Source organism: Mytilus galloprovincialis, chromosome 9 (assembly GCF_965363235.1).
Source record: "Mytilus galloprovincialis chromosome 9, xbMytGall1.hap1.1, whole genome shotgun sequence".
Classification (NCBI taxonomy): domain Eukaryota; kingdom Metazoa; phylum Mollusca; class Bivalvia; order Mytilida; family Mytilidae; genus Mytilus; species Mytilus galloprovincialis.
Window position 1 is genome coordinate 54,524,177 of NC_134846.1, and position 19,967 is coordinate 54,544,143.

Here is a 19,967-nt window from a genome sequence, read left to right on the forward strand (position 1 = left end):
AGTGTGACGCGAAAGAAAGCACATGTGGGATATTTTAATCCATTTATTGTGTAATGGAAATGCACTACGATTCGTACGAAATGGCTCTGGTCTTGGACCCGAAGATGGTCGGAATACCAATTTTTAATGGCTATTTTCAAATGAGAGTTTATAGAGTAACACAAGTCCTATTCAACTGAAAAAAGCAATGAGTCAAGTCAAAGTAACTTCCCGCCATCGGGCTATCAATTGTCTTCCTGAACTTTTACACGATAACAAATAGTAAAATAAAAGATAATTTCTATTGCTTGTTAATTGATAACAAACATGATTACCATTTTGGTAATATTTGAAGTTGAGAATAGAAATAGGGAATGTGTCAAGGAGGCAACCCGACCAAACAAAAGCCAAAGGCCACCAATGGATCATCAACGCAGCAGGAAATTCCCGTACCCGAAGGTGGACCTCAGCTGATCCCTAAATAAATATGTGTTCTAGTTCAGTGAAAGAGGACGTCATACTGAACTCCAAAAGATAAAAATGAACTAATATTTACATGTTTCTCATGGTGCCAAAGTCGTAAACACCTCTTTTTTAACTTGATCTTAAATATAATCCGTTCAGTTAGAAGGTATATCTACTACAAAAAGCACGCCATTATTTAAAACGAAAAAAAAAGACAAGTCTACGGAAGAATACATATAATATATAATAATTTTCCCATGCATTTAGGAATAATATGAGCGTACTTATGTTTGCTATAGTTTATACTTCAAATTGACATTGAACTTTAGATTTACTATACGAAATTGTCTATTTATTACGGTGAATACTAATTCAGCACTAGACGACAATAGGACAATTAAACTAGAGGCTCTAAAGAGCCTTTGTCGCCCACCTTGGTCTAAGTGAATATTAAACTAGAGGCTCTAAAGAGCCTGTGTCGCTCACCTTGGTCTATGTGAATATTAAACAGAGGAAGCAGATGGTTTCGTGACAAAATTGTGTTTTGGTGATGGTGATGTGTTTGTACATCTTACTTTACTGAACATTAATTCTTGCTGCTTGCAATTATCTCTATCTTGGCCCAGTAGTGTCAGTGGAAAATGTTAGAAAAAATTTACAAATTTTATGAAAATTGTTACAAATTGACTATAAGGGGCAATAAATCCTTAGGGGGTCAATTGACCATTTCAGTCACGTTGACTTTTTTGTAAATCTTACTTTGCTGAACATTATTGCTGTTTACAGTTTATTTCTATATATAATAATATTCAAGATAATAACCAAAAACAGCAAAATTTCCTTAAAACTAACAATTCAGGATCAGCAACCCAACAACGGGTTGTCCGATTCATCCGCAAATTTCAGAGCAGATAAATCTTGACCTGATAAACAACTTTACTCCAGATTTGCTCTTAATGCTTTGGTTTTATGTTTTAAGCCAAAAACTGCATTTTACCCCTATGTTCCCTTTTTTGTCATGGCGGTCATTTTGGTTGGATGGCCGGGTCACCGGACACATTTTTTTAAACAACATACCCCAAAGATGGTTGTGGCCAAGTTTAGATTAATTTGGCCAAGTAGTTTCAGAGGAGAAGATTTGTGTAAAAGATTACTAAGATTTACGAAAAATGGTTAAAAATTGACTATAAAGGGCAATAACTCCTAAAGGGGTTAACTGACCATTTCGGTCATCTTGACTTATTTGTAAATCTTATTTTGCAGAACATTATTGCTGTTTACAGTTTATCTCTATCTATAATAATATTCAAGATAATAGCCAAAAACAGCAAAATTTCCTTAAAATTACTAATTCTGGGGCAGCAACCCAACAACGGGTTATCCGATTTATTTGAAAATTTCAGGGCAGATAGGTCTTGACCTGTTAGACAATTTTATTCCATCAGATTTGCTCTAAATGCTTTGGTTTTTGAGTTATAAGCCAAAAACTGCATTTTTACTCCTATGTTCTATTTTAAACCATGGCGGCCATCTTGGATCGTTGTCCGGATCACCGGACACATTTTTAAACTAGATACCCCAATGATGAGTGTGGCCAAGTTTGGTGTAATTTGGCCTAGTAGTTTCACAGGAGGAGATTTTTGTAAAAGTTAACGACGCCGGACGACGACAGACGACGGAGAACAGGCGACGGACGACGGACACCAAGTGATTGGAAAAGCTCACTTGGCACTTTGAGCCAGGTGAGCTAAAAATGACTAATTGTATAATTATAACAAACAAATAGTTTAAGTATTCCACTTGAAACACTTAATATTTATGAATTCTTTTTTAAGTACTTGCTCATTATTTATAACAACATAAATATTCCTTTCCAAGTATCTGAAAATGTAAAAAAAAATCATGATGTCATTCGATATACCACTAATTTTTTATTCAAGACAATATTCAAATGTATATGTAATAAGTATCTTGATAAAGTATATCTTATGCTGATTATATGCACAATTTTTCTAGTGTTCGCTTATTGTATGTATTGTTGTGACAATTTTATTCGATCTCACATTTTGCTTTCGTTTTTATGACATTCTAACTTGTTTAAGCCTTGTAATTTTAACTGTTTTAATATGGTTGCATTTAATCGTTCTAATATGATTGGACAATCATGGTCTAACCGATAGAATAGCGTGATAATTCAAAGTCAACATAATGGGCAATGTGTCTTATTTGAGGTATTTCATATGTTTTTTTTTTTTTCAACTATTTTTTTTTCTCATTCTATCAATGTCATTCAGAGTGGACTTCACGTATGAAATTAGGAAAATTGACCAACTGGAACGATATATATATAATTTTAATATAAACTGCGATTTTTACATTGCAAATTCAAAAAGACAAAATACTTAACCTACTTAGAAGGCTTACTACGATTGAATCCAACAACCGAAATAGGTGTGTAATTTACAACATTTTGTAGATAATTTCTTGTAAACTTAACAGGATTAAAGAAATATATCTGAATTTCGACACCAAGTATCATTTCACAAAAGGAGTACCTTGGCCTATACTGCAGTATGCATTTTTTGTGTAGAGGCAGGTGCCTCTGGTGGAGTCGGCTGCTGAAGGATGATGTGATCTGTTGATCTATCCAATATTTCTGGTATTCCCTGGTGTCTTATGATTAGAAAGCCCCGACTGTTCTGTGTTTTAAATGACTTAATCTCTAAGTGATTAAGCTCATCTGATCAATGGTAATAAGATCAGATGATCTATTTTTAATACCTGGAGTCCGTATCCCTTTTCAAAAATATTCTGCTGCGAAACTACTCGGATAACCGAAACCCAACATAAGTGAATGGATTACACGTGGCCTTTGGTGCCACTGTTTATAATGTTTATAAGTGACATGCGAGTTGAAATGGCCGTACACATAGCAACTCCGTACATTATAACGAGTCCCTGTACTGTAATTCATCAAATTTGGGTTTTTGGAAATTCAGATATACGTTTTAGTGTGTTACATGTATCAAATCGGTAATCATGAGTTTGACAGCTAATGTACCTTTAAATGGGCATAATTGACCATCCAGGTGACCTCCAAAAACTGTCAATGTCAATTAATAGACAAAAGACGATGTGATATGAGTGTCAATGAGGCAACTCTCCATCTAAGTCACGATTTGTACAAAATAGGTCAAAGTACGGTCTTCAACTCAAAGCCTAGGCTCACATCAAACAGTAAGCTATAAAGGGCCCCCTAAATGACTAGTGTAAAACCATTCAAAAGGGAAAACCAACGGTCTTATCTGTATAACAAAAAGAAACGAAAGCACTAAGTCTTATGACCCACATCAACAAATGATAGCATATTGATAATTACCTTACAACAGACAGCATTATCCTTCAGTGTTTTGACAATGGAACATGGGGTATAATTTATACAACGTGGATTTTATACTTGCCTGTTTTTAAGTATAACTTATTTCTCCTTTGTAGATGGTGATTAAGGATACAATTCTTAGATAGCGACCATGTGCAATTGGAATTTTCTTTTGTCTGTTTGGTTTCGTTCTATAGTGTAAAGTTTAAAAAAGATTTAACCATCGTTTTTTATCTGTATGATAATGATTGTTAAATATAGCAGAAAATGGTACACTTTTGTTTCACATTCAATTTTACCATTATTTTTCCAATGTTATGAATAAACACGCCTCAAACATGAGTTCACAATCTCTAGATAAGGGGTTTTAAAGGTTACATGAATACAGATTCTATGAGGTCGAATTGAAACAAATGTTTCTTAGCTTATTTTGAAAAAAAAATGAACTGGGTGCTAAAAGTCATTTTGTTCCATATTGCACTTTGATTAATGTTTGAACCAAAAACAAATCACATTTTTGATATCTTGTAGGTAATTTATTTTTAGGGTCAAGACTAACAAAAAAAAATCAATATTTTATAGATTTTGAATCGTGTACATTTTAATCGAAACCCACTAATAATATGTATAAAATAACGTATTTTACCTAGGTGTAGAACGACAAAAATGCTAGATAACTGATTTCAATGGATCTTGTATTTAATATTTAAATGAAATGTCCCAATTGAAAAAAAAATCGTACACAAATATGTTGCGTATTGTTTACGAAACGGACGTCTCGCATACAAAATTAAAAGCCTCATATCTTTGAGGTTTTTTATTATTTAAATGGCAACTCTCTTTGAATACAAACAAAACTAAATCCATGATTTTTAGTCAGTCAAAACATAAAAGTAAAACATCACATATTTACTATGAGAATAAAGCCATAGAGAGTGTAACAGAATATTCATTTTTGGGAATGTTGATAAAATGTAATGGAAATTTATCACAAAGTACTTTAGAGCTGACAAAAAAAGCAAAAAAAGTATTTTTTGCAATAAAATCACATACTAAATCATTGAATAATCTACCTATAAAAGTAGCAAATAATCTTTTTGATTCTTTAGTAAAACCAATTATGACCTATAATTCAGAAGTAACATATTTGGATACATATATTTCTTTTCATCGAGCCAAAAGCAGAGCCTTAACTTCAGGAAAAGAAATTAATCAACTTGATTTTATAGACAAAACCCCCATAGAAAATATGCATCTTAAATTTTGTAAATCTACTCTAGGGATAAGAAAAAATGCATCCAATTTAGGAGCAAGAGTTGAATTAGGAAGATTGCCTATAGAATGTTTTATTAAAACACAAACCCTTTTATATTTAGCTAGACTATATAATAATAATATTAATCCATTGTTAAAGGAAGCTTTTTCTCTTGCATAGTCTCTAGATTTGACAGGAACTCACTCATGGTATACATATGCTAAAAATATTGTTAAAGAGACTAACGTTGACCTTAATATTCTTTCTACTTGTAAGGACATAAAAGATGTAAATAAAATGAAAAACGATATAAAGTTAAAAAAGAAAAATAGATATGAAGATTTAATTCAAAATAAATTTCAAAACATCGATGATAAAAGTAAATTTTTTCTCTATAAAAAACTTAAAAAAGATTACAAACTAGAATATTATCTAAATACATCTAATTTTCAGATAAGGAGATTAATCACTAAATTTAGAATAAGTGATCACTCCCTCTTAATTGAAAAGGGGAGATATTTTAAAATCCCAAGAGAGGAACGTCTTTGCCATAAATGTAAAATACTAGAGGATGAGAAACATTTCTTACTATATTGTGAGTATAATAAAACTCTAAGAAATGACTTTTTTCATCACATATGTACAGAAAATAATAACTTTAATAATTTAAATGAAGAAGAAAAAATTCATTATTTACTAAATCCATCATCACCTTTACAAACAAATAAGTTAGGATCCTTCTTGAAAAAGTCATTAGAACTGAGGGCAGGGGACTCTTAAGGGCATACGATACAGTTTTGATCCTGTATTTACAAGTTCATGAAAATTTGCATATAGGCTATTTTTTACCTGATTAAATCAAATATGTAATAAAAAATATACCTTCATGTGCTACTTTTTGAGTAAAATGAGGTCGAAATTTTGTATATTTGCTCAAAATTCAGATTTGTGGCCGTAATTTCTTTTTCGAAAGAAAGACATAACTTTTTTGTTATAAATGATAAACACAAATAGTTTTTTTGTTAAATAATCGGTAATTTCTGTATTTTATAAATATCCTAACAAAATATGCATTTTTTTATTCAGAAATAACTCATATTTATCAAATGTTCATGAATTGAGGAAAAAACGCCATTTTTTACTGCATGTTTATGGAAATTAAAAAAAATCCTCTATTTACAGTGTTATAAAATTTGGGTCACATAATCTCCCTACAAAATGAAACAAAATGCCGTTTTGAAAAATAGGGGTCCATGAACTCGTTTTCAAATTAAATCAGTTTGAATGATAAAAATCAGTCGAAAAATGCATCTTTTCCCGATATCTCGCTGTTTGACGTCGCGAAAATAACAAATTACGTTAGCAACGCCATTACCTTCCCTGTAACTGTATCGTATGCCCTTAACAACTTGTTTGTTGTTATAAATTTTAATGCTGTTGATATTTTGTATGTTTAATATGTATGTATTTATGTTTATTGTATTAATATATGTTGGTCACAAACTGTAAAGTTTATATGACAATAAAATATTTGATTTGATTTGAATTATTATCTTTTGTTTATCACTTAGAGTTATCCAATGGTTATCCACAGATGGCCTTGTCATAACATGTTTGATCTAAAAAGAATAAAATGTAATATTATGAGTGAAAAAGGCTTGCAATAAATATTCAATATTTAGAAATAATATTTATCTATATAATAAATTGTTAAATAATTTACTAATAGCACGATTTTACATGTGCACATTAGAGAAATGGATAAATTATGAGAAAACTTACATAATATAAACTGCTTCGTGTTGAAGGCCATACCTTGACCTATTATGGTTTACTCATTGGCACTCATACCACATCATTCTTTATCTATTAACCAAAGATTGTGCCATGATTAAGTCACAAGTTTAGTGTAAAGGTTGTCAGTATTCACTGTTGAATTACAGATGCAAAAAAGTAACAACAAATGTAAAACATTTCATAGTAGTCTCAAATTCTGCCCTCTTTTCTATGTTATTGTCATTCTCAATGGTTGGCGCTCTAATGGCTTAGCAATCGCTAACTCTCTGAAAGTTATCTGTATGGTGTGCTACAATGTTTTTCGTTTAGTCGTTTGATTTAGACATAGTGATTTGTTCTTTTTTCAACGTTATTTTTAGCTTAGCTTGTTTGTACCCTCTTTTCTTTCCAAATTTAAAGGCTTTTCGCACCTTATCTACTTAATTATTATAAAAATATGGACAAAACTTACTTTTAACTAGCACCTGACAGCCTCCTTGGTTGCATCGATTTCCTTCACAGCATGCTGAACACACTTGTACGGCTGCTCTTTTACCAATTGCAGGATTGTGGCTGGCTTTGTACGCTTTGAGGTCAGCATCACATAACTAAAACGGGATGTAGCATATCATGATTGTTTTTAAATATAAAGGAAATTCATATTACTTACATTGAAATGGACACTACCATCCATTCAATGAGACTATATAACTACATGTATTTGATTTATTTAAAAACACATCATAGCAATAAATATCAATTCAATTGTTTGAACTTTGTACTTGTTCAGCTTTATAACTATTTTGATCTGCGTGTCACTGATGCGTCTGGCGTATTAAATTATAATCGTGGTACCTTTGATAACTTTTTGAAGCTGCAACTGACTGGTACTTTCAAAACGTTGCACTATATTTTATATAAAGATGTTATTTTAATCTTGTGTAATTGATGCCGAAGAACTTTACATTCATTTCCTTTCTGTGGGATGAAGGTTTTTGCTATGAAAGCAATTATTGTGATTCTTCTAATTTTCATGTTACGAACCAATCAATATGTACTGCAAGATTGTACTATTTATATGTTTACGTCTACGTCCATACAAATATGGGCTTTCAGAAGTCTGTAATGCTTTTCTATCAGTAAAAGAAAAAAATGTTCTGGAATTTACAGATATTGTCAATTTATTCTCTGCATTTATAAATGCACACTTATTTGTATACAAATAATAATAAGAAGTGAGAGGAGGAGTAAAATAACGAGGTGAGCTTCTCTTGTTGCGTAAGCCTCATCTCGTCGAATCATTATTGTCAAATCCTCTGTCTAGAAAAAAAAATGGAAGAGGAAGGCTCGATGGTCGGTGTATGATTCTTACAAAACTAGTAACTAGAACCATCGTTAATACGTCATGTATAACATTTCAAGTCCACGTCTGTCGTTTTTACAAAACGCGTGTTGCTTACACTTGTTATGTAAGATGTGGAGATTTAGTAATACAAAAAAAAGCGAAAACTCTTTTTTTGTTAATCTTACAAGATGATTAGATACTATGATAATGATCAGAAATTACCTATTGCGTCAAATGACATTTTGATAAAGTCTGTATTTGCCTGCCATGTGATCCATGTATATAAATGAAGAAAAGTCAATCCCTGTCCGTTTAGAAGTGACGCGAATCCCTCAATTTTTAATTTTGGTTTGGATATTGTATACTCAAATTTTAACACTTCTTTTTTATAGTAAAATGGCATGTATATTTATGAAACTTGAATTGCAGATCTATTGAGTACAAGCATTTACAAATAAACAAGTCCTTACAAACTTACAGATTTCTGTCTACATCGAAGTTGAAAATATACTTGGTTTCGATAGAAAAATTCTTTTAGTTGACACACCTGTAATATACAACCAATTAAAAAAAAAAAAAAAAAAAAAAAACATCCTATCAACTGTCAAATAAACAGTCACAAGAAATGAAAAGTAACTGCCCTTCTTACTGTTTGTTACAGTATCTTATAGCCTTTATCTAGCCTCAAACTTTGTCGTTGCGTTTTGGTCATTACATTTGAAATTTAATTATAAAAGTGTTTAGTTTTCTAGATACGTACTGAGAAGGTACATGATGATTTATAATAAATCCAGAAACAATGATGATTCTTATCTCAGTTGAACACGATCTTTGTTAGAGATTATACAAGAGAAACTAATAATTATATTAAGCCATTATACATTGTACTGTAATGCCGGCATTCCCCCCTTTTTATAGTAAACATAAGCCTGTACAGTTTCTTGAAATTATTGAGGATTAACGATAGATGTTTGTGCGATGTATTATGTTGTAAGTAATGTAAGACTTGTAATTCGTTATTTTGGCTGTTATTTCCATGATACGACAGATTTAGTTCCAGAAAAGGCCATGAACAGGACATTACAATACAACTGATATTGATTTTCCGTATTCAATCTTTATTTATTTTTTTATTTATAGTTAAACATCTTAAGTTTACTAATGTTCGATATGGTTGTTTTTTTTACACTTACCTCATCAGCCCGACATGCTGAAAAAGTCTTGCAAAGTGTAGGGTATTCCACTCTGTCACACTGTCCACACTCGTTCTTAATACTTGGTACACTGGGACCTGTTTGATATAGCATGATTTATATTGAAATAACTAAAGATCAAATAATACCCTAAAGTTACTGTTGTGCATCAACTAGAGTATAACTGGTATGAGTAAAATAGTAGATTTGTGCATACCCTTATTTGACCCCAAAAAAAAAACATTTTAATTTACTTTGGTCGACTATCTATATAAAAGAGATTTTAAATTAATGCAAAACTTTTATAATAACCATGGATGGTATTTATATCGAAATAACTATTTTCAGGGGTACCGGTTGGACCCCATTTAGAGCAGTGTGCGTTACAGTCAAACGTTAACATAATCTATCCCAGTCAATAGGAGACTTTAGGTCGTAAACCAATAGCCGTGGCTACACTGTTATGCATAATTATGATTCTATTTATCAGCGGTAGGTTCATTTGCGTTTATATTTTCGACATAACCATGATCAAAGAATGGGAGGTAACGATAATTCTTAGTCAAGTGAAAAGGGTAAATTACAAAGTCGTATTTTTAAAAATGATCATGTCCCATTTCAGAAATGTCACCTACTCTTTTGTAATATATATATATTTATTCATATTTGATAGGTGGACAGGATCAAAATGCACTATAGATTACTAGAGCACATCAACTTCATTAAACTTACGCCCTACATCTCGTCTATTGACGTTTTTACAACTGTTACAGTAATTCCTATTCCTCATACTAATTTTAAAGATCTGTTCCAACTAAACAACCAAAGACTGATTGGTAAAATAAGAATCACGGGTCGGGTTAGAGTGACATATCTTCTTACTGATATGACTAGTATTTAAAGCAAAACTCAATGTGTGGTCTTGTACTTAGCAAAGTGGTTTGACATTTTTACCTAAAACGAATGTTATATTTGCCACTGGACTTAAGCAACAATAGATCTATCTATTATGATTCACATGAAAAGAATCAATCGAGTTTGTTATTTGTCGATATGTGGTTCAAAAACTAAATGAATGTTATATTTGCCACTGGACTTAAGCAACAATAGATCTATCTATTATGATTCACATAAAAAGGGCCAAATTGGCAATCGAGTTTTTTATTTTTCGACATGTGGCTCAAACTGATGAATGAGATGCAATTGAGTTTGTGCAGATTTTTGCATGTTACTCGTACAAGCATACATTTTTCTTATTGTTCACTTGAAATTGCGTTTTCTTTTTCTCTATTAAAGATCCCGACCATACCAATGATTAGAAACAACCTAGTTTGTATAAGGCTTACAGTCGCAGATCTTGAAAGATTAACAAAAAAATGTTCTCATAAAAGTCCTGTAACCTGTAAAATATGGCAAAGTGCTGATACTAAAAATTCAGATTTGTAAGACAACAATGGACTTTATTAGCAACATGGGCTATTCAGTATGATTAAAACTTATTCAAAGAATAAACAGATACATCAATTAAACAATATTTGTTTAACAAAAGTCTAGTCGATGAATTGTTTAGTGTCTTTTACTCAAACATACGTCTTGACCTTGCAACCACTGCATTCTGTTATTTCAAATTCATTTTGTTTGTTTTTACTAAACCCGGTTTTGTGTAGACACGTTTCTAGTAAACTATAAATAAAACGAAATGGAATGTAGATCTATGATCATACTAGATATGGCCCAGAGAGATATGTATGACTAGACAATGAAACGACAGGACCACTTTGAATAATTTTTCAAATTTCAAAGTGAAATAAAACCGACCATTATTGTTTCTAATCAATTAATTCCAACATTAATTAAGTTTAAATTTTAACTTTTAAAAGTGAAAAGATTAAAGATCCGGGACTTTTTTAATGTTGACCTATCTAATGCTTATTGTTTTTACTGTTCGTTTGTTTGTTGATTTAAATCCCGCGCGTCTGGCGTATAAAATTATAATCCTGGTACTTTTGATAACTATTGGCACTCTTGGTTACGGGCAATTTATATTGGAGTCAAGCTGTAGTTCTCTGAGATTACAATCTATAGAAAAATCTTGCAATCATTGAAAATTCAGATCGAATGCACCTCGTAGTGGCGGATCCAGAAGGGGGAGGGGTTGAATGCATTTGAGTGGGGACATATGGTTAGACCCCCCCCTTTTATCCTGGGTTGGGACTCAGCCCCCTATTTTAAATGGTCGGATCCGCCTCTGCCTCGCCACGAGTTGAGAATGAATTCACAAGCTACATGTAGATGTAAACAGGATATTTAATAGCTATGATTGAACTACTTAAACTTCTCATCTAATGCGGTTCACTTTTTAAGTCATAATATATGAAAAATATGAAGAAGTAAAACATCTTACTTTGGTTACACAAGTATGCATTACATGGTGGTGAATTTTGGTTACGTCTTGGAGAATGACAACATTGCGCACAGGTTACCAGTGAATCTCTTTTTCTGCCAACATATGCGATTAAAACGCATATCTACAAAATACAAACATTGAGGATTAGTGTACGCAGAGCCGAATTTAGGGGGGCAGGGGGCCCGGACCCCCCTTTTTGGGAAGAAAATTTGATTGCTTATATAGAGAATCACTGAAGCGTGACTGGTCCCCTCTTAGGCAGTCAGTGGGACCCCACTTATAAAATTTCTAGATTCGCCAGTGGAACGTGCTTTTCTAGTGTTTCCTAATAAACTATAAAAAATAGAGAACTCTCATTAGTATCATTTTAAAATCATTTCAATATCTAGTTTAAAAGAAGTATGAAATAATAGTTATCAGTTACAGAATGTTTAAATGTAACTAGAGGCTCTAAAGAGCCTGTGTCGCTCACCTTGGTCTATGTGAATATTAAAGTAAACAAAGGAAGCAGATGGATTCCTGACAAACTTGTGTTTTGGTGATGTGCTTGTAAATCTTACTTTACAAAGTTTATGAAAATTGTTAAAATTGACTATAAAGGACAATAACTCCTTAGGGCCATTTCAGTCGTGATGACTTATTTGTAAATCTTACTCTGCTGAACATTATTGCTGTTTACAGTTTATCTCTATCTATAATAAAATTCAGGATAATAACCAAAAACAGTAAAATTTCCTTAAAATTCAGGGGCAGCAACCCAACAACGGGTTGTCCAATTCATCTGACAATGTTAGGGCAGATAGATCTTGACCTGATAAACAATTTAACCCCCATGTCAGATTTGCTCTAAATGCTTTGGTTTTTTTGTTATAAGTCAAGAACTGCATTTTACCCATATGTTCTATTTTTAGCATTTTGGTTAAATTTGGCCCAGTAGTTTTAGAGGAGAAGATTTTTGTAAACGTTAACGACGGACGACGATGACGACGACGGACGCCGGACGCCTGACGTCAAGTGATGAGAAAAGCTCAGTTGGCCCTTTGTTTAAACATATTTATTTATGGTGGATTTGGAAACAAGTTTTGCAACTTATATTAATCCCTTTCCACTTTGCGGCATTAGCCTACTCGTTTTCGAAATCTACAAGGGTGTCTTTAACATGCAAGACATATGGCTCTCTCCTTCCGACGGACTATCATCGTTTCCTCAAGACCATACTCCCAAATGGTGTCAAGGGAGAGCCGAAAATTAATTTCCTGAAATTTTCATCCCAAATGGGAATCGAACCAGGAACCTTTGTGTTAGTAGTCCGATGCACTAACCACTACACCACGGAGCTATGGCCCTTTGGCCAGGTGAGCTAAAAATGAACATTTATGAGATGAAATTTTACGATACAGCAATTTGGATTTTAAGGCAAATATTTAAAAAAAAAAATAGATTTATAAGTGTTAACAAACCTCTCTCTTTAGTTACCTGTTGAGATCTGCAGCCTGCTGTAAAAACGGCTGTTAAATCTTCTTTCACGTGTCTATCAAGGAAGCAATCCTGGTATGAAACAAGAACAGATTACCAAACTCGTCAGTACTATATCTTATAGTGTTTTCTGCTTTCATGTTGCACGACACTTATTATATAAATTCCAATAAAGAATTATTAATGAGTTAAAAATAAATATTAGCCTACCCTATTGATATAAAATTGAGAATAGAAATGGGGAATGTGTCATAGAGACAACAACCCGACCAAAGAGCAAACACTAGCCCAAATGGCACACATTAGTATTCAACACATCGAGAAAATACAGCAACAGGAGGCTGGCTTCAACAGAGCCTTTTTAAACAAAAATGTGTACTAGTTCAGCAAAAATATAAATAGTTATAGATTATCGTTGGTTATCTCAACGAGATTGATTTTCTCGCTTGAGCGAAAGTGAGAAAAGCAACCGAGTTGAGATGACCAATGATAATCTGTTTATCGCTATTTTACCTATGACGACGTTGTCAATTTTATGTCAATTTCGTTAGCAACGCCACGTGGCCTCCTTAGTTTCTAGCGATAATTTTTCCATCTCAAGGGAGAAGCATGATATGAAAATTATCACAAGAAAAGATCAAAAGAAAATGCACAAAATAGCGATAATTCCTAATATTCAAAAGTCAGATTTAATTATCTTGTGGTATATTTTCATGGAAATTGTAAGTGTAAGATGACAGATAAATAATCGTGTCGATTTTATAACAAGTGTCTCTAAACAGACGGAATCTCGCACTTAGACATGTGGCATTTTGATATTTGTTCTCCTCTTATGCAATCAGTTATTTTTGCCTATTTGTAGATTTTATTTTGTGGCGTTTTCTGGAAGATCTTGACTGTACAGATGATCGTTTTTACCTTCTAAAGCTTAGAAAAACGTTTGTTTCTGTCAGTCAAATTTTTCGAGAAAAAATATCTTTTATTGGGAATACACCTTTATGTATTCTATCCTTCAGCATTTTATAGTTTTTGACAAAAAATGCAAACAAAACAGAGAATAACTCAAAAAGACAGACATAGTATACTAAACTGTCAATTTTGGTATAATAACTTACTAATGTTATTTGAAAATTAAACTATGCAATTGCTGAACACTTATGCTTTAAACAATAGTTTTTGCAATCATGATAAAACTAAAACACGAGTAAAACTAGTCTTTCAAGGGCAATACATCCTATAAGAGTTTCAATTGACGGTTCGTTCGTGTTGACTTATTCGTAGATATATTAACGTTGAACTTTTTTACTCTCAAAAGATTCTCTCAAAAAAAATTAAAAAAACATAAAAATCGTCATGTAAAAATTATAACTCCTATAAGGGGTCGTTTCACGACTTCTACAAAGTTGACATACTGTACCTGTAGATCTGTTATGGTTATTGTAACTGTTCAAAATTTTGTCTGTCTGTTATATTGTTCGTGGGAATTACCTATGTCAGAACTTCTAATACTGATTTCGTTTTAGAAAAAATGAGCCAAAAAGTTTGAAATAGAATAAAAATAAATCACAATTCAAAGAAACAAATTCCTTTCAGAATTTCTTTTACTCTTCGTTGCATTAAAAAATGTAATTTCGTTTTATTGATGTTGTTAAAATTGTATATTTTCAAATAGAGTTTCCCCATTTTTTATTATGTAGCAAAGAAAAGCTATAGATACAACCAAATTTGACCCCTTCGAATTAACCAATGAGCAATTAAATACAAACAACAATGAACATATACAAGTATATAGAATTGGTATGGGTATATGATGTGATTGCAAAGTATATACAAGTATTATACTTATAGATTATCGGTGATCATTTCAACGAGATTGATTTTCTCGCTTGAGCCGGGACGGCGAAACCAAGAAAGGCAATCGAGTTGAGATAAACAATAATCTTTTTATCGCTATTTTACATATGACGACGTTGTCAATTTCATGTCAATTTCATGTCAATTTTGTTAGCAACGCCACGTGCATGCTTTGTTTCTAGCGATAATTTCCAATCTCAAGCGAGTAGCATGATATGAAAATTATCACAACAAAAGATCAAAGGAAAAATGCACAAAATAGCGATAAATCATTTAAAGTGAATATCTGTTTTAATAATACATAACTCAGAATAATCATCACATACTGCTGTGGATCCAAAACAGTTTGTTATGTTTACCTCGTTCTTACAAAACAAACAAGAAAGACCTATAAAATTTAGACAAATACGTCGTAGTACAATAAGCATTGACCCGGTAATCTGTGTATCTTATACGTATGTCTTCTGCAGTAGACTTTTATTAGAATCCGTAAGAAGAGTCCAAAACATATCTTATGTTAGGACAGTCCATTCCATACCGTTTTTCACTTATTTAATCAAAATCGGTTGTCGTTGAAAAATATGGAAATTTGTATAGTACACGACCATTTTCATTACTGAACTAGCACAAGTTTTGATTAAGTGGACCACCTCCGGGTGTTGTAATTTTTTCGCTGCATTGAGGATATTTGGACGACTCATTTTCTCTTTGATATATTCCCCGTTTCAAAACTCAATTTTACAAACTCTAAATAATATTGTATTGACCAAGTTTATATGTATATCCATAGATTAGTTTCTTAGAATTATATCATTTTGGTTCTTCTTATTCATTCTAGGATCATTCTGAATATTTTTATAATCTATTGTCTGTGCAGTTTTTAGCTCTGAAATTTTAAAATATTTACAATTGATAGAAAGGTCGTCTGTTGGGTTTTTTTTAAATATGCAGATTTTGAGGAATTTAATTTACATTTATCAGCTGTGATATTGTTGTTTTAAAAATCGAAAGAATTTTTGAACATGCAAATTATGTGACAGAAATCGGCTCTATCCTTTAAGTTATATTCATTACGGTGGATGAATAGTAAAATACTGGGAACATGCACGCACGAGCGAGACGTATTAACAGTACTCGTGTTACCGCTTTAAGATGGAATAGAGAGTATGTTACTGCTGAGAATTGAAAGTTAACAATTACAAAGTTGAAATAATCCCATTATATATGAAAACTTACCGAATGTAGTATCAAAAAGGGCCACGAACATCCATATACCTATTAGAATATAAATAGATAAATTGACTTTTTTTACATATATAAAACAATTAAGACATAAGAAAGTGTATTGATAAAGTTTTGTGTATTTTCAATCAGTTTGCTTTTATAAAAGGTCTTTATTTTAGTAAATAAATGCATTTGTAGGAGCAAACAAAATAACAAACATAATTTTGTCCAAGGACACAGTTATCGTCCTTTGGTTTTCGTTGTCTTACAAATATAGTCCCTAGTGTAAACAGTGTATAACTTGCATGTTTTATTTGATACACTTTCCTAATTTTTTTTTTTTATATATCAAATGCACGAAATATTAAGAAGGGGGATGTTATTACATGTTAAAACAATTTGAGTGCTGAATCTTTATGTTAAGTAGTGATTTGGTCCAGTGTAAAAAGGTCAAATTTTATCACGTCTGAAGCCGTCAAATTGAATTTTACACCCCCTTAATACAGAATTGGCAATATTTTGAGTTAGAACTGGAAGAAGTTTCTATAACTTTGATATTATTTGTCTCACTGGTAGTACACTACACTGTAAAAATCTTTTTAAGAAAGAGCAGGTGCGATTTTTTTAATTTGAATTTATTGTCTAAAAGAAATGCACTACGAAATAACTGTATTATCGGGGCATTATGTGTTAATAGCTAATTATTTGCAAGGTTGACTGCCTTTTCTATGCATTTTACTCTGCAACTTTTTTTCTTAAACATATTTGTAAGCAATGAACTTATACCGGTCTTTGTTTTTTAACAATTAAGTTGCCAAATTTTAATATAACCCATAAATTTATATGAACTTCAAACATATTTACACATTAAGTATATTTTTCATAATTGTTTTAAAGGCAAATATTGTTTAACCACTTCAGGAGGGATGGTATTGTAGTAAATGTATATTCTATTGTGTAGGGCTGAAATAGTTGAACATATACAGGTCTTATCTGTAACGTACAATTATGGTTAAAAATTTCAAATTGGTGTAACATTCACTTTGTTGTTGTTAGTTTTTCATTAGTTGCTTTTTGTCTACGACATTCATCCTATTATTGTTAACTACAGAATTATTTATGGACAACTAATTAAATAAAATATTTGAACAATAAATTACTTAATGGTATAAAAATCGTGTTTTACACGCTACGTACAGTCTACCTTCGTGAACATTCAGTAGTTTCTAAATTATATCTAAATAAATTTCATGTGTTGTTTCAAAGTTCAACATTAACCATTTTTATAAGTTTTAATGTGTCTTTGTATTATCTTTTATGTTTTCTAAAATAAGTCCCAGACATTATTGTTTTGCATTTACTTTTAAGGAATTGTCCTATTTTTCAAACGTAGGAGCGTTTCATTTCATGTTCATTTTCACGTCAAATAATTAGAAAAAAAACGAAATCCAAACTTTATTACACTAAGATGAAGATTGGATGCCCTTAAGACACCTTATTGGGTGTCCTAAAGTTAGGATGAAAAATTAGATATATTATAAGTTAAGAAAGCTTCGAGAACACGACTTTGGACAAATACTTGTCATAAGATAGACTTAGGACACGTCCTAATCCTAAGATAGCTTCGAGAACACCACCCCAGTTATCTATGATGAGTTTATTTTGATAGTTCTTTTTGGTTCGATAATGTTTATTTGATATTGTTTTGTTTATCAATGTTTTTTTCTTTATGTTTGTTTTTTTCTGTCTGTTTTTACGCTCTGTATTTTTATTTTATAACATGACTTACATAATAAAAACATCTCAGACTTCCTTCGTCTAGTAGTCAACTGCAAATATGAAGACATTATTAAGATACTATTGTATGTGGAATATGTATATCAGTGGTAACACATTTACATTTCGTTACGTTCAAAACGACTCCTAGTTGCATCCGTGAAACCAAGGATGTTATCGTCTACTAGACTACGTCTTAGAACGCTTGTTGATAGCAACATTTGCAAGCAGCAACCTTCTATGGATTGAGCTGATATAATACGCGATATAAGATATGTAGATTGTTATTATCTTTTTTTATGTTGTTTGTTTGAATGAAAATAAACAGATGATAAAATGTTTCACCTTCAAATAATTTGCACTTTTTAAATGATAACGAACGTCAGCACATTTTTGTTGCATTGCCCCCCAAAAAAGGCGTATGACACTTGATCTTTATAGACTACCAGATTCTGTCAATTTTATGACAACAAGTGATCATTTGTTATGTTTGTCAAATACAAATGTTCTCAAATTAACAACTTTCCAAATTGCTTACTAGATTTTTTAACCTTCAATGAAAAGAATCTGTATTGTTTGTTTACCGTTAATTTACATGGACGTCTAGTCATTTGTTCGAAGGAGTCTGATGTCAGTACTTGATGTTGACTGGGTTTTTTTTTTCATTAGATAAACAATTGTGTATCATTTGTGCTCTTATTATTCTTCTTTCGTGTCCCTTGCAGTGTTTTCAGAGATTGTCCATTCGTTTTTGATGCGTTTTGTTTTTTGATTTTGCCATGTGATTATGGACTTTCCAAATTGATTTTCCTCTGAGTTCAGTATTTTTGTGATTTTACTTTTTATATAGTGTACTGTGCAGTGTTACAGCCGATTTCATTGAGTGTGTATGCAAAGGAAATATCTTTGTTAGCTTGCTTGCTAGCTGAACCGCGAAGTCTTTATTAGGTTAGGTAAACTCACCTCCGTTAAAAGTAGACTTGTTCGACAGATAACCAATATATCTGTTTGTTGGACTATGCTACTTCGAAAGCAAGGTAGTATACCTGACCTAACAATGACTTAACGGTTCAGCTAATAAGCAAGCTTACTAAAGATATAACCTTTGCCTTAACACTAAATGCAATCGGCTGTAATTTCATATTTACTTTATGTTCCTGTTGTCCGATTTAGGTATTATTCGAAAAAAAATTCCATGATTCAAAATGTAATAGAAAACATGATATAAATGTAAGGTTCACTTAAGAATAGTTGACTTTATCATGTATTACCAAATCTTACCTTGACTTTAAAGTTCTAAAACTAACCAGAACGAACCTTATCTCTATTATAACTGTACATACACATGACTCTATGAACTGATAGCAAAGATATTATTATAGTAAAATCTACATCGATATAATGCCGTTCGAAAGACTACAATATAATGCAACAATATAGAAGGAGATTTTCTTTGATTGCCAATGATACAATTATCCACCAGATAGAAAATGAAAATTTATCATCCGCTTGATATACATTAAAATGGCATATTTAAAAGTGTTATAACAAATTATTCTTCAGTATCCTGTACTGATATTTTCTCACGGTCCGAAAGAATGCTTATATCTGTAAATTTTATTTGTTAAGCATATACATTGTATAAAGAAACTTTTAACCACAAAATGCTTATTTATTTTTATTCAATTTGAGATTCTTTACTTTTACATGATTAAAAAATCTAATAAATGGTTACTAATAAGGTATAGAAATATAGGTTGTAGATTGATAAAAGATATGAAAACATATGCAGAGTTGTTTTTTTATACTCTAAAGAAGGCTAAAATATCAAGAATCAA

At 31.7% G+C, this 19,967-nt stretch overlaps 2 long non-coding RNA genes across 2 annotated transcripts; both read right to left on the minus strand.

Moving 5' to 3' along the window:
- Positions 1 to 6,566: 6,566 nt before the first annotated feature.
- LOC143045310 (uncharacterized) lies at positions 6,567 to 8,748 on the minus strand. Its single transcript, XR_012968932.1, has 3 exons — positions 8,678 to 8,748; positions 7,327 to 7,462; positions 6,567 to 6,697 (listed from the first exon to the last, which is right to left on the minus strand). It is a non-coding gene; the product is annotated as an uncharacterized LOC143045310 (long non-coding RNA).
- Positions 8,749 to 9,392: 644 nt separating this feature from the next.
- Positions 9,393 to 18,184, minus strand: LOC143045311 (uncharacterized). Its single transcript, XR_012968933.1, has 6 exons — positions 18,143 to 18,184; positions 16,366 to 16,404; positions 15,431 to 15,517; positions 13,276 to 13,347; positions 11,797 to 11,920; positions 9,393 to 9,490 (listed from the first exon to the last, which is right to left on the minus strand). It is a non-coding gene; the product is annotated as an uncharacterized LOC143045311 (long non-coding RNA).
- Positions 18,185 to 19,967: the final 1,783 nt, after the last annotated feature.